The 562-nt window shown below is 33.3% G+C and overlaps 1 protein-coding gene across 1 annotated transcript in view; it reads right to left on the bottom strand.

The window, feature by feature from the left end:
* LOC119593031 (carbonic anhydrase-related protein 10-like) overlaps positions 1–562 on the bottom strand; it is a gene marked incomplete in the record, with an annotated part of 152,330 nt that overhangs the window by 4,845 nt on the left and 146,923 nt on the right.

Genomic DNA, 562 nt, shown 5'->3' with positions numbered 1-562 from the left:
TTTGTAAAAGCATTCGTTCCATTACAGGCTGTACGCTTTCTCACTCCTCGTTCATCAGGCGTTGATACAAGGTGCGTGTCTGTTTGCTTTTGGAAAATGGATGACGAAGACCATTATGTTTCTTGCTGCCTATAATGTCCTGATCAATAAACTTACGAAACGAGTGGAAGAGTGGAAGGAGATAAAGATTATGAAAACAAAAATGAATAATAGTAAAAAGCTATTTTTAGTGGGAGGGACTGTAAACGCTAAGGAAAGAAAACAAAATGTGAGGAGTAATAATGATAAAGGAAAGAGAAATACGTTAAAAATGCTAATGGTGATAAGATGAAATATAAAAATGATAGTGAAAGGGAATAAGAAAAGGAAAATACGAAAATATGAATAGGAGATAATGATAAGAAAACATCTAATACTTATTAAAGGTATCACAGACCATGATTGCTAACTATTTACGTCAGCAAATTTATAACGATGTTGATGTCAGTGATGACGTCAGCAAAATTAATTATTTTCAAGACGATATTGATAGAAAAATAATTCCGGATACTACCAGCAGTGG

The sequence above is a fragment of the Penaeus monodon genome, chromosome 31, assembly GCF_015228065.2.
Source record: "Penaeus monodon isolate SGIC_2016 chromosome 31, NSTDA_Pmon_1, whole genome shotgun sequence".
Classification (NCBI taxonomy): Eukaryota; Metazoa; Arthropoda; class Malacostraca; order Decapoda; family Penaeidae; genus Penaeus; species Penaeus monodon.
This window is presented reverse-complemented; position numbering and strand designations above follow the sequence as displayed.